Below are 14539 nucleotides of genomic sequence, written 5' to 3' on the forward strand. Positions count from 1 at the left end.
GAGCCAACGTTGTCTACGGAGGGCTGATGTTGACATTGTCACATATAAATTATACAGAGATGTGTATATATACACAAACACACTTAAACAAACACACATTCTGCATATATACACACACATAAACACACACTTAAATAAACACACATTCTGCATATATATCAGCATTCATATCCGTGCTGCCAGTTGCATTTCGTACGAAATAAACCACCGCATTTAATGTCAAGTCACAGCAACATCGCATGCTGCGTCGCTTTATCTGTCACCCGACTTGGGGATTAGGGGCATATCTTGGCAACATTACGTTCCGCACACATTATGAATGTATGAATGTGTAATGAAGGCATTTCCACGCAGCTTAAAGAAGTAAATGATTGAATCTGATTTTTGACACCATCGCGCGCGTCTGCGACGCTTTGCCTGCAGCACGAGTGGAGAACGTCGCGTGACGGAGCAAGGCGCGTGACGAGTTTGGCGAAGGCCACCACCGCATAGGCGATGGAAGACAGCTCGGGCGGTTTGTTTCTCAGGATTTATTTCAGCAAAAAGGTTTTGCCTTAAGGGTCGAGATTTGTATCGGTGTACTTCCCATCGCGACAGCATTGCACATACGCGTTGTGTCGGCGACTTTGACATGCTGCAGCCTTTGTGTTCTTTACAACTTTGTTTCCCCCCCCTCCTCGATGTTTACGACTCTAAAGCAGCGAGTGTGCGTATCGTCATTAGCGTGCGCATTGCGCGCGCGCCGTGCCTGCGTGGGTTTCATTTGACGCTGCGCCCCCACGACTTGTGAGACTGGAGCCGTGGCGGTGCGGGAGGGACCCAGCAGCGCTCGCGTTGCGGTGCCGAGGCTGAAAGAGCCCCTCGCAGCTCTGCGGCCACGGCCCCTCCCACGCTGTCGCCTCGCCCTCTCCTCTACCTAACCTCCGCCGACCTGAGAAGATATTGGAATTTTTTTTAACGTATATTTTATTTTAACAAGTTAGGTTACACTAAGTCAACATTCGTCCATCTCAGAAGACAACGGATTAGGCGCCGCAGTGATTAATATTGCCACTTGTCATATTACAGCTCCGCACGTGGCTCGAGTTTGATTTGTTGAGCGACAGGTCCAGCTGTAGGACACAGGGAAAGAGGGCGAAGTCAACAACGCCGGTGGCGCCCGAGGAGGCCAGCTGTGCTTTTATCTTGGCTCTCTTCACTTTCCTACCTCTTCGACATGTCCCTCAGTCCCTTGCGCTTCCTGGCCGGGCACAGCCCCCCCCCCCCATCGGTGTTAAGTCATGAGTTGAGGAATCCGTCGCGAGATTTTCTCACAGCAGCGTGCCCCATGTCATGGAATGGTCGCGGAAGAGATGTTTTCACAGAACTTGGCTGCTTTAACCTCCAAGCAGCGGGGGCGCCCTGCCACACACACTCTGCTACGAGACCGTGACAGAGTCAATCCAATTCTATTCAAGTGTAGTGGGTTCACTTGAGAGACACACTCATTCAGGAGGCAACAGTTGCATTCTACGACCACAACGGGGTAACTACTTAACCAGTAACCACAACGGGGTAACTACATAACCGGTAACCACCACGGGGTAACTATATAAATGGGTCAGGTCAGTGGCACACTGCCTGACCCACAATGCCAAGCATGAAGACCTGAGACCGAGGAGAAGACGTACCACGGCGGGTTCCATTCCAGCAGACAGCCCCGATACGGCCCCGGGACTCCCCTTTTATGCCCCTCGGCGTGGCCCTGCTCCGCCCTCGGGCACGCCCCCTTCTGGAACAACCCATGAAGGTTCTGGGCCCTACACCACGTGTCCCCTCTGTCACCTTTGGCCTACATCCTCACCTTGCCCTATCACGTGCCCTTGCCAGCCAATTGGGCTACTACGTCCTCAAATGCCCCCTACTCTGCCAGCCCCCAGAACCATGCTCCCCTAGAGACCTCTTCCATGACATCGTGTACTCTGCTGGCAGAGAGGGCTACTACACACGCAACTCTTCTCTCTGTCGGTAGATGGCTCTAGACGCCGTAGTGACCCATTATATGTCACTACACATATTTGATTTTGTTATATTCTCATAGCTGGAATTAAATGTCAAATAAAACTCAAAGTTATATTTTTATATTGGTGTGCTGTCCTTGGTGACTTGACCTAGAGCATCAACTCACTTCACTTGAGGAGCCGGCTTAGTCACAGGCAGTGGCTAAAACCTGAATTCGAACCCAGGTTCATAGTGGCTCAAGCTCAGTGCTCTGACTTCTGCGCGACCCGGACGCCTCTGTGCCCCGCCAGTCACAACATGTGCTCGCTGAGCTAATGGTACTTGTCCCAGCAGTCCACAGGATAAATCGGTGTTTTGTATGCGTGCGTGTGTAGCTTGTTAATTAGTGCATATTTCTTTTCAATCCTTCTTCTCACCCTTAATCCTAATGCCCTTGCCAATTGTCTCTGTAAATTCTCATCCCTAGCAGTGCGTGCACTTGTGCACACAATAATATTTCCTCTGCCAAGACAGCCGAAAGCGCCCTTCTTGAGCGATGCTTGGCTGAGTTTGGTGAATGCGATCACGGCTGCCGTAGCCCAGGCCACGTATGCGACCTCCAAATAGGTTCAATGTCGTAGGCGTGCCGTGTTCTCCGCAGCATGACGATTAGCCACGAACGAAGCAAACGTTTTGATATGTGTGCGATGCATTCCCTCCTGAAGTGGCGATTTGTCTCTTGGCGATGGAGCAATAATTGGAGAACGTACTTCACTGCTTGTGGAACAGTCGAGGAGTCGTTGTTGGGCGAATGCTGAGTTCCTCCATCCCGTCTCGCCCGCACGTAAACGTGCCGATGATGGTTCCGTACGGCCAATGTCGAGCAACTTTTAGATATTCAGTTTTCAGTGATTTAGCCATTAAATTACTTTGTCTGAGAGTTGGTCAATTACAGATGCACAACATGCCATTTAATATTTAGGGCAGTGTGAAGTTACATGCCTCTATGGTTTGGTGTTTGTAGCCACGGTCACACAAAGGAAAGAGTTTTTTTGTATTGTCTATTTGTGCACCAGGTGTTGGACATCTTCTGTGGTTTGTGCAGACCTGGTTAAGCGCTGCCTATTGTTTCCGTGGAATATGAAACCCGGGCAGTGTACGTATGATGAACTTCTTTCACACTCTACATGGCCAACTGTGCTAATCGGAGGTGCGGGGGAATGACAAAAAACTAAACACAAAAAGCAGTTCAAGACAAATTACTTCTCAATTTAGATTGAAAAATGCGTAGCTCCAGTGGCTTCCTAATATTGAAATGAAGAGCGTTCCAGACGGCTGCAGAAGCGCATCTGAAAGCGCGCGATGCAGTGACTATCTTCGATGGCCAGCCAAAAGTCACTGCGAGGATGACTGGAGTTCACGTGATGCTTTATGCTCCCTGACAAGATCAGCGAGGTTTTGTGGCTCATTTGTGGCAAGCACTTTGTGTGTAATGAGCACGACCTTACAATGTAGAATGTAGTGTGGTGGTGGTGGTGGTGGGCTTGCTGATCAGGTGCTTGTGGAGCACGTTACCTGAAGCCCACTAATTGGTCGACGCTATTTCGTGGATGCGGGATGTTCTTCAGATCCGGTTTGGGTCGACTTCTGATGGGTGCTGTTCACGGACCGTCGCAGCATCATGGCGGATATCTGGTGGGGCGCTGTGGGACAATTTTAGAAAGTAAAATTTGCTCATTTACATTTAGATGGTTTAAGAAACCATGACTGTGCTGATGAGACAGTGAATGTGGAAACAGGTCCAGAATTTGCTTGAATTAAATGACTGCTGCTTAGAAGATGTGCTCCCAGAAGGTTGTGCGGCCAATGGGATGTAAAAAAATCATGCATGTGGGGAGGCAACTATGGAAAGGAAGCATTCTGTCTGCTTATTCATTTTCTTATCTATATTCTCCAAAGTGGCACTCAATGATGATTACGTGTTTCCTACACTGGTAGACGAGATGTGCCTTTTCTTCTCCAGAAATAAATTCCTTCTCCGCACCTCCGATGAGGACGGTTGTCTACGTGCGGTGCGAAAGAAGTTCAACACACACTACATACACATGCACACGTGCTCATGAGCAAGCAGTTGTGTCGGCCTTCTTGCTCAAGCTGTGTGTACGTGGCACCACTGTTAAGGAACCCATATGATGTATGTTGAACTTCTTTCGCACCGTACGTAGCCAACTGTGCTCATCGGAGGTGCAATTCTAAAGAAATGGGTTTTCAATATAGATTTGAAAGTGCATAGCTCCTCTGGCTTCCTCATTTCAGAAGATAGAAGCACACCTGGAAACACGCGATGAAGTGGCTGTCTTTGTTTGATGGCTAGCCAAAGGCCATATTTATATAAATACATTGTACTGCGCTTATTTAAAGCTTGTGGATAGATCGTGTTAAATTACTTGGCAAATTCGTTCGATGGTTCTGCCACAATATAAGCTGCTCTTGTGACTTCTTACGAGCACTTTAAAGCATTCCTTTATACGTTGGCATACACATTTACATTATTTCAGCACTGAGGGGAAATGTTTGCCTCTGATCGGCCGGTCGGACGGCACAGCGCACAAGTAATTGTATGAAGGCATGGATGGGGAACTGATTTCCTGTTTTGATGTGGAAAGCAAAATCGTTAGAAGTTGCCCAGAAAGGACTACAATGTTTGAGGAACATAAACGTGGTCCTACAATTATTTAGCCCCCGTTGTGGGAGTGTGGAATTCCCATCGCTGTCCCAGGGTAGCCAAAGTAAATGATGGCCATCCTACGCTCGCTTGAGCAGCAGAGAATTTGACAAAGAATAGGGAAATGGACCTCTATGAATCATATCAGAATCAGAATATTTCATAATCAGAATATTTATTTATCCTCGAGTAATCCGATGAGCTATAAAGCAAATTTTCACAGATATCCAGTGGGGTGGGTTCGAATGGTCCAACAACAAACAGTACAAAGACACGGTAGGAGTGCAAAGTACAAGAAAGGTAAACAAATCATCCAACAATTAAGAAGATAATGAGCCAATAATGTCTGTGTGTCCTGCGCGTGACGTCACTCCACATGAGCCCCCCCCCTTCATTAATCATCATGAGCGGGTAACGTCACTCCACATGCCGCACCCCTTCCCAATAACCATTAGCGGGTGACGTCACTCCACATGGGGCAACCCCCCTTTCATTAATAATCATGAGCTGTACTCTTTGGTTTTTTCGGTAAAGTCACGTAGGTTAAAAGAAAACAAATAAATTAAATCACGACGTTTCGGAGGCAACACAAGCTTCCGTCTTCAGGTGGAACCGTGACCTCTTACGAGCACAGTAATTTTGCTGTGACGGTTCCACCTGAAGACGGAAGCTTGTGTTGCCTCCGAAACGTCGTGATTTAATTTGTTTTCTTTTCACCTACGTGACTTTACCGAAAAAACAAAGAGTATGGATCCTTGCAGTCACGAAAACTTCAAATCTAGAATCATGAGCTGAACTATTTTTCTATTGAATATTTCAGATTTACTGTAATATACACCCGTCCTTGGACGGACATACAAGCTAGTATACAAATACAACTAAACCATCCCCATCCTACCAGGCAAAGCCCACTGAGGTATTAACTTATTTTTAAGAAGCGACCTGGCTACAAATGATAGCTCAACACAATGGCTTATCATGTGGACATTTACAGCAGCTAAATAATCTGAATGCATGTGGAGGTAAAATCCGGAGGATTCAGAGAAAAAATCCACGTGACCACAGGGAGAACACGCAAACTCCAAATATAAACGCATCAGGATTGAATCCCCGGATCTCCTGCTATACATGCAATATAATAATCTACAGATGTTTTCATTAAACTAATGCATTATCGCTTCCTCTCGCTGTGTTGTGAGGAGACTCACGGCTCGTCAGTGCGGCTTAGTGAAGTGCCAGGCAGCAAGCACCGGTTCAGTTATCCCTCACCATTGATAAAAACAATGGCTAGAATCTAACTCTGATCTCCAGGTTCATAGTGCGGTGTTATAACGACTGTGCCTCCACTCCTTCCCTTAACACAATTTGGTGTCGAAGTAACGTCAAAGTAAATGCAAAATTAATTTCCTCCGAGACGAAAAAATAATCCGTGCATTTCTACCACGCGGATCTCTTCTTTTATAAGGTCAGAGGCATTGCTCACAAAGTGCTCGCCACAAATCAACCACAAGAGCTGATCTCGCCAAGGAGCATAATCCATCACGCGAACTCTGGTCATCCTCGCAGCGGCTTTCGGATGGCTATCAAACAAACACGGTGGTCACTGCATCGCGCACTTTCAGATGCGCTTATGTGGCCGTCTGGAACGCTCTTCCTTACAAAATGATGAAGCCACTGGAGCTATGCACTTTTAAATCATGTGGAGTGGAAACTCGTTTCTTTAGAACTGCTTTGTCTTTAGTTTACTGTCCTTCCCCCGCACCTCTGATAAGCACTGTTGGCTACGTATGGTGCAAAAGAAGTTCAACATACAGTGTACAAATAGCCTGTTGGATTGGCATAATTTCGCCCTGTATAATCTGATGGTGATCAACATCATCAGCAGCAGCAGCCACGGTCTGTCCACTGCTGGATGAAGGCCCCCCTCTGCCATGGCTGTCGATCACGGTCGTGCGATGCTGCGCTCCATCTCGCTGCCACACGAGGCCCCATCTCTGAGCTCCGCCGATGCTGTCTGTGGTTGTCTTCTCGGGCGCGTACCCAGAGAAGCTTGTGTCATTGAAAATTCTGCTAAATTAAAGTATGCTAACAGTTCACACAAGCGCATGCTTAAAATAAAACGACTCCCTCTCCTTTTAACGAGCTCACCAACGGAATGCCCATTCGCTGTATAAATATTGATAGGTTGAGGCACTTCTTGGAAATGAATATTAATTTGGAATTAAAACAAAATGATTAAGCCTCAGGGAGGAATTTGTAGCAAAACAAAACTCAAAAGATGAACGTATTTGTGTAATTTGACACGCGCAGTTATCAAAACTTTATTTAGCATTTCACGTGCAGTTACAAAAATAAATACTGTATTTAGATAATTAAATAAAAGTGTAGTATTTTTTTTATAGCTCATTAAAGTCCCATGGTCTGGGTGCAGTAACGGTGGGCACAGTGATTGGGGCACTGCGCTACGAACCCGGTGACCTGAGTTTGATTCCTGAACAGTGGTGGGTGACTGATATCTAATCCTGGAGACGTATTTATTTATCCTGAACTGGTTCTGCCTCCCACCCCCTCCAACTCCTCACGAAGCTGAATTGACCAGCGTGGTGAAGTATGTCCAACCTCCACCTGCCCAGACAAGAGCGTGGAGAGGCCATCATCCAGCAGTGGATATAAACAATTGTATGATTTCATTGGAAAACATATACGGAGCAAATAAAATTGTACTGCAAAGGATTTATTTTTATTGTGAAATGTGGTTCCATTAAATCTGTCCTTGACACTTGGTCGATACAATTACTGCGTATTAAAAACACAATTATAAATCAATGTTAATAAATTGCTACGTGAATTTGTCTGCAAGTAAAAAGAAGAATATTGAATCTGTATGATAGGCAGATGATCTACATGTTTGTTTGTAGAACTCTTATTTCAGTGAATGAGAGTTGAGTTGAAAGTTTATTAGAATCCGTGGATGTATATTTGGTCATATATTTTTTATTTGATCTTAAAGTTTCGCTGATCATTCCCAGTGCTGCTTATTTGTTATGCCACTCACAATGGCATGGTTTGAGCCCCGTATCATAATCATACGACAGGCATGTTTGTTTTTCTCTTTTACAACTGTTATATCCGCTTCATATATGATTTGACAGTAGGCTAAATATTGTGTTATTATAATGGAATTTTAACACTTTTTTACACGTGTTATTGTGCAAGTTTCATGAAGCGCATGATCATAATTAAATCCACCAAGTCTCCGTGGGGTCTATTAAGTATCTGTGAGAAGTGCGAGACTGTACCGTGCTGCTGCTGCTGCATGTCAGCGAGCCCGTCTGGCAGCGTTCTCCACGTGACGTCGGATCTCCTCTGGTCCAGCTGTCGGCTCGTCGGTGCTGCGGCGGTGACGAGGAGACTTTGAGACAGAAGCAACCTGGCAACTCGTAATACAGACAGAGACAGAAGCCACTTCGTGCCTCAGACAAAGAAAGCTTTGGAATACCCATTGAGAGTGGAACAGACACGAACACTCGAGCTCCGAACTCCACCTCACACTCTCAAGCCCAGCACCGCTACATTGTGTGCACAGTTACGAATTGCATTTTCCTCATTCTGCACAGCAACAAAAAAACCGTATTCTTCTTTATACACAAATAATTTACCGTATTCCTCATTCTGCAACAAATAATTTACCGTATTCTCTGGATTAAAGGACGCCGCGGGCAGTCCGACACACCCAATGCGTGTGCGCGGTGTCAACTAACGTTGAATACATACCTGGTCACGTGCACACATGCAGTTGCTGGATTACAAGACGCACCGCCGAATCTTTGCTTTAAAGTGCACGTGGTCATTGTGTGCGATGATGTTCACTGTAACCTCGAAACTCGATTGGGGTGCCTTAGTGTATTTTCACGCATCGACCCAGCCCAGATTTTTGTCAAAATCCTTATCAGCACTGCGACTGACGGTCGTTCCCCCCCCCCCCAACGTATTCGTGCGAAGAGGAGGCGATGGCCAACCAAGCAAGAGTATTCATCTTCTTGGTTCTTTCGGTAAAGTCACGTAGAAGGGAAATAATAAAATTAAAACATAATAAAATAATTCTCACGACGTTTCGGCCACAACGCAAGCAGCCGTCCTGGGTATTCTTGACAGACCTGTTCTCCACCTGAGGACGGCTGCTTACGTTGGGGCCGAAACGTCGTGAGAATTATTTTATTTTTTATTTTTATTATTTTACTATTTCCATTCTACGTGACTTTACCAAAATAACCAAGAAGATGAATCCCTGCAGTCACGAAAGCTTTAAATCGAAATCAAGAGTATTCAGTCATCTATTTCCACTTTACCCAAGAGGCATCTGTCTCAGCGGCGACTCTCACGGGACAAGCCGCTCGTTCGCTGCCGAGAAGGCAGTGAGATGCATTTGAAGGGAAACTCTTGGAGGAGTGAGGGCACCTTGAGTCGGCACGGGGCTCGGGGCGGTGGCGACGAGGAGCCGGCCGCGTGGCCCTCAGCTCGCGTTGCTTCTCCGCGGGCGGCTGCCACACGAAGCTGCTGGGACACTTCGACGCTCGCCTCTCCGCACGCCCGAAATCGTTGCGCGCTGCCAGGTTCGATCTATCCAACGGCTATCAGATTGCAAGCGATGGCTCTCAGATGAAGGCATCTATCTGCACGCTTGCGGGCAGACAGGCGGACACCACCGAGGGGTGTCCGCCTGCGTTGGGTGCAGTCCAAGCGTCTCTCTCTCTCCCCCCGACGACGCCGCGCCTGCTCGCCTGTGACTCTGTGTCACGACATGGCACACATCCACCCAGAGGCAAGGCGCGATATTACCTTGCGCGTCGTCTCCAATCCATCGCACTGACTTTGCAGTTTTTCAGCTGTAAACTTAATTTGGTCTTCCTGGCGTTGCCCGGGCAACACACACACACCAGCGGTTTGGGGGGGGGGGCGTTTAAGCATAATCCCTGACACGTGTTGACGATTCCGACCAGATTCATGTCGACAGCCAGCAAATTGTGGACGATGGCAGGAAAAACACCGAGAACTCATCGGATACGATGCCTTTGAAAGCTAAACGCTGGGAGGATGGTATCTAGGTCATAATGAGTTAGCAGATGGGATATTGTCGTATGCGCCATATGCACGTCAGCCCCTGTCAGGGCTTCTGGAGTTGCTAACACGTTGTCAGGAATTCAATTCCCACATTGCGTTTTGTCGCGTTTTTTAAGAGATAAAATCACAGACCAACACGGTTAGTGTCAAGGAAGCCTCAATTTCCATGTTTCGTATCACTGCTGGTTATACAAATTGTTACATTCATATTGGATTTATTTTGCTTTGCCAAATGTGCCGGCGTGTAAGCATCCGAACGCGTACACACCGGCACTGCTGGTGACGTGGAATTAGAAGGCAGCGGTGTGGACACAACGGGCCATTGTCTCGTCGTTGCTTACAGCACCATTGGATGATTTAAACCTTTTATGCCGAGTCAACCTACGGACGGCCCAGGCCAACTTAAGTTTCAAACATACCTGCAAGGTGCAAGTGCAGGAATTGAACCCAGGTAGCTGGGATTCCAGTGCACACATGCACACCACCGAGACCCGAACCCGCACTCGCACCGTGTGCCTTCCCCACGTGTCCGCGCGGGGTGGGTTCGCTCCCGGTTCCCCGGCTGACTCCCGCAAGACAAACAGCCATTCATGTAATTGGCCAAACATCCTAACGCAAGACTCTGTGATAATAATTATAATGCCCTTCAAATGTACGGATAAACAGTTTGCTTCTCATTTACAGATTGGCAAACCTCAAGAGTCAAGACAAGGCGTGGTCAAACAATGTTGGAAACTTGAGACACGATGGTTATTCGATTTGCACAATCATTTCTTCGGGTGGTATAATAATCATAAAGTTACTCTGTACAAATTGGTGTGGTAAGTTACTATATAATCATGTGTCACATGATAAAGTTCCAATCTAATTAATCAACTTTTGCACAAAAAGGATCTGTCTACTGGAGAAAAAATCACGATAGCTCTCAAGAGCGGTAGCACTTTTGAACAATGGGAATTATTACTTCTACTGCTGCTGCTGCGTAGTTTGTCGCGTTGGGTCAACGCTGCACTTTTCCTGGGCAGCTCTCCGATGTTGTTGTTGCACTGCGGGTGTTGCTCCACGTGACGGGAGCTTCTTCGGGGACTGAGTTGAAGTGAAATGTACATTTTATTTATGTCAGTGGGTAGGGCCCAATGAAGCTGTTAAGCTGGCGTCCTGCGACGGTACAGATGATGTAAAGTGCAGAGCTGAGTTACAATCGTGCTTTCATAAGTCGTGATACAAACAGCAAGTCTCGGTACGTGCTTGAGCTGCTGCAGGAATTTGGGAGCCGGTCGAAAACGTCAAAAGAGGACTACGTTATCTTAAGAACAAAGATAAATGGTGAACATGTTCTTAATGCCGGATGTGATGCTGAACAATACACGGTACAACTCGAAGCCAATCATCTACTCAGGAGGGTCTGGCATTTGGGATATTCGGCTAATTCCATTTGTAATGACTGAAATTAACAAGTACTCACTTCAAGCCAATGTTCAGTCTCACGGTTATTCACAAGTAGGACAAGGTCTCCGATTGGCGGAAAGAGGCATCCCTGGTGGTTGTTCGGCAGGCAGGTTTTTGAAGCGATTGGAGGAAAATGTTTGAATAGGAATAGGCGGGAAACGGAGCGGAACCCAGAGGCGACGGTTCCTCACGGTCGCCTCTGGGTCGTCGTTCGAGGGATATACAATTGGAGAGCACGAGGGGAGGCGACCTTCGAGGGAAGGGCTTCAAGACCAAGCACGAAGGCCGGCTAGTGTTGTTACTGTGTCTGAATAGAAGAGGCTCCTCGTAGTTGGTCGTTCGAGTCATTTCACATGTAATCGTGTTTGGCCTCATACCCACACGTATGAGGGGACAACGTGCAATGCTCCTCCCAGATAGATTCACTCCGCGTGTGATTGAAAATAAGTCAGATCAATGAAAGTTGAATCTTGCACTGAGTTCTACCTGCCAGCTTGTGCCTGGTGGCTCTGATGATCCTGCGTCTAAGGCCAGGTGCACAGCTGAGTGATCAGCTTTGGAAACTTCTTTTCCGGGATCACTCTCGAAATCGTACAATGGAATGGGCCGTGACTGCGTTCCACACGAGTGGGGAGTTGCGCTGTAACAGGATAACATGAATCCGAATCGCTCGATTCCCAATTAATCGAGCATTGAATCATTACAAATCCGTCGATGCACATTGCAGTATTCCTTATATGGGCAAATCCATGCCCAATTACTTCATATATGGGCCTAAAACATTAAACAATGCATCATTAATTCGGTCGCGGAAACATTTTATCCTGTTAATGGTGACACCGCCCTTCGCAGTCGCTCCACCCCACTACCATCACCACCACCACCCACCCACCACCACTACCACTCACCCACTACCATCACCACCCACCCACCACCACTACCACTCACCCACCACCATTTACCCACCACCACTCATCACCCACCACCACCACTTACCCACCACGCATCTGAGTCAGGGAATTGTTTGGGTTAGATTGCGTAAATATATAAATGTGTCGTTAAAACCCGCCATCAACATATTAAAGAAGCGCTGCAAATGAACGGTTACAATGATGTACAAATCAACAGGGCACTGAATGCGACCGATCATAAGGTTGCGAATGTGTTGAAACAACACATCGCGGACAAATCGCTGGCCACATCGCCACTGAAATTGACTGTGCAATTTATCGCAACTGGTTGCAAAGACGTCCACATAACAGGCGATTAAATTGGATGCAACCGAGTTGCACAACGTATCCTCCGTGAGAGGCAGCGTCTGTTGGTCCTCGCACGCTCGAATGGCAACATCGACAGTGGTCTATGGCAGCGCTGTGCTGCCGGCGTGCCGCAGCGAAGTCCCAGGCGCGCCACGGCGCTGTGGGAATCATCGGAGAGGAAAGAACTTCGCTGCTCACAAGCTGGGAAGAAGCAGACTCCCGGTGCCGTCCGGTGGCCGATCCCGTCCCCGCCTCTCCCGCCCCTCCCCATTGGTCGCGGCGCAGCACGGCAGCCCCTGCAGCCCCACCCCGGCCCCGCCAGCTCCACGTGGTGGGGCCTGCACTGTCGGGCAAACAGGGCGCAGTGGAGGCTGAGCAAACCCGCAAGTGTGACTGAGAAACACCGCTCAAGGGATTCATCTTCTTGGTTCTTTCGGTAAAAGTCACGTAGAAGAGAAATAATAAAAATAAAACATAACAAGCAGCCGTCCTCAGGTGAAGCACACCTGAGGACGGCTGCTTGCGTTGTGGCCGCAACGTCGTGAGAATTATTTTATTTTTTATCAATTTTTTTTTATAGAAATTTAACCGCTCAAGGGAGTTTAGTGACCACAACCCAGCGGTCTATGCTGCAGATTTTGCAGGACAAGGGGCTCGCTGCGCTCATCTGTCTCCCTGTGCACGATAATCACGCGGTTGCAACATGAATGCATGATCATTAATTGTTTAAATGCATGCCTATACAGGTCACCATACTTCAATAGGGATTACCGTAGGTACGGATATTATAGTACACACAATCGACAGGAAGTAAAAGAATAGGCTTGCATAATGCACATGCATAATGTACGCTGATTACCATATAAATAACCCAACCGGCAATGGATACTCATTATATTCCTGGGTTTTGTCGGTAAAGTCACGTAGATAGGTTCAAAGAAAATAAAAAAATATATATTTTAACCTATCTACGTGACTTCACCGATAGACCTAAGAATATTAATTCCTGCAGTCATGAAAGCTTTAAGTCAAGATTTGGATACCCATTGTCATTTTATTAATTAATTAACCCCCCCCCCCACTTCGCGCCAGAAGAGCACACAAGTGACGTCACCACACCTACGCCTCTATTTAAGGAAGGAACAGGTGGACTTCTTCACTGGCTGTCGCCTGATGAAGCTAGTTGTAATTATTGGCGAAACGTCGTACTTAGATTGTAAATGTTGTGGCTTGGCTCTCCATCACACGGGTTAGTGCTGTACTCGTGACGAATTGGCACGTTCTGTTTACGTGACAACCTTTACTAGTTTGCTGTGTCGGGTGGTGGCGGGTTGAACGACACATTTATCTATTTACACGATCTATCACAAAAAACCCCTCTTATGGACGATCATTAATTACGGACCTCATTGGAGACTCGGCAATGAGATCACAAGTGGGTCAGTGTCGTGATACAGCCAAGTCAAGCCACAGGCAGGGCTTCGATTCTTTTAAATCCCTGTTAGTTTATGTTTTTTATTCACTTTATTTATGCACTGTATAATAATAACATTACACAGCGTATAAATAAATGTATGTTTGTATGCAGGGCGGTTTGTTACACTTTTTGTTACTTGATATGTGCATATGTAATGCATTTGATTCATACTGGTCTATAGGGTATTGTGTTGTTTATATGTATGCCTCATTTCCCCATAATGTGCCTTGAGATGTGGTTACACGTTGACGCTCTATCAATCAAAGTTGTTTTGTTACAGTAGAGACACGTTCTAATGATGAGATTTTACTAACACACGAGACCAACTTTAATATTATCTTGCAACACAAAATATGCATTTTTAAAATCATATTCCGCAGACTGTGCCTCATATGGATGAGGTATTTAAAAGTGAAGGCTATTTTCGTACAGACTATTTTAATCTGTAATATGTCAGTGTGATTTTAGCAAAATGATTACACACTGAATGGGGAATAACCCTGGTGGCCGGTGTGCAGTATTTTATTG

General features: G+C 46.7%; 1 long non-coding RNA gene across 2 annotated transcripts; it reads right to left on the minus strand.

Moving 5' to 3' along the window:
• Positions 1-3627: 3627 nt before the first annotated feature.
• Positions 3628-9457, minus strand: LOC144944458 (uncharacterized). Of its 2 annotated transcripts, XR_013639594.1 has the most exons (4): positions 9164-9457; positions 8005-8135; positions 3971-4043; positions 3646-3683 (listed from the first exon to the last, which is right to left on the minus strand). It is a non-coding gene; the product is annotated as an uncharacterized LOC144944458 (long non-coding RNA). The 2 variants fall into 2 exon arrangements; XR_013639593.1 differs by lacking the exon at positions 3971-4043 and having other exon boundaries at positions 3628-3683.
• Between the last annotated feature and the right edge of the window lie 5082 nt (positions 9458-14539).

Source organism: Lampetra fluviatilis, chromosome 35 (assembly GCF_964198595.1).
Source record: "Lampetra fluviatilis chromosome 35, kcLamFluv1.1, whole genome shotgun sequence".
NCBI classification, from domain to species: Eukaryota; Metazoa; Chordata; class Hyperoartia; order Petromyzontiformes; family Petromyzontidae; genus Lampetra; species Lampetra fluviatilis.